The following is a 284-nucleotide window of genomic DNA, read 5'->3' as shown; positions in this document are numbered from 1 at the left end:
TGCAGGACTAGAGCCCTGGACTACTCCTTTAAGGCAAACCCACATTCTGATCGCTGCAGTCTTGGCCTACAAAGTTGCTGATAGATTTAAACAGATTTCCTGCCTGCCATTTACTGATCTCCAACATATGTGACTCTCCAGCTATTGCAAAACTACAACTCCCATCACGCCCCATTAGTGATGAATTTTGAGGAGCACTGCATAGGGCCGCCGCCAGGTGTCAGTCTGTCCCCGCAGCGGCCAGTCCTATGGGGCGCGCCCCCTGTGGATGTGTATAGCTATGG

Source organism: Hyla sarda, chromosome 11 (assembly GCF_029499605.1).
Source record: "Hyla sarda isolate aHylSar1 chromosome 11, aHylSar1.hap1, whole genome shotgun sequence".
Lineage (NCBI taxonomy): Eukaryota > Metazoa > Chordata > Amphibia > Anura > Hylidae > Hyla > Hyla sarda.
The sequence above is the reverse complement of the archived record's forward strand: the minus strand, read 5'-3'. Positions refer to the sequence as shown.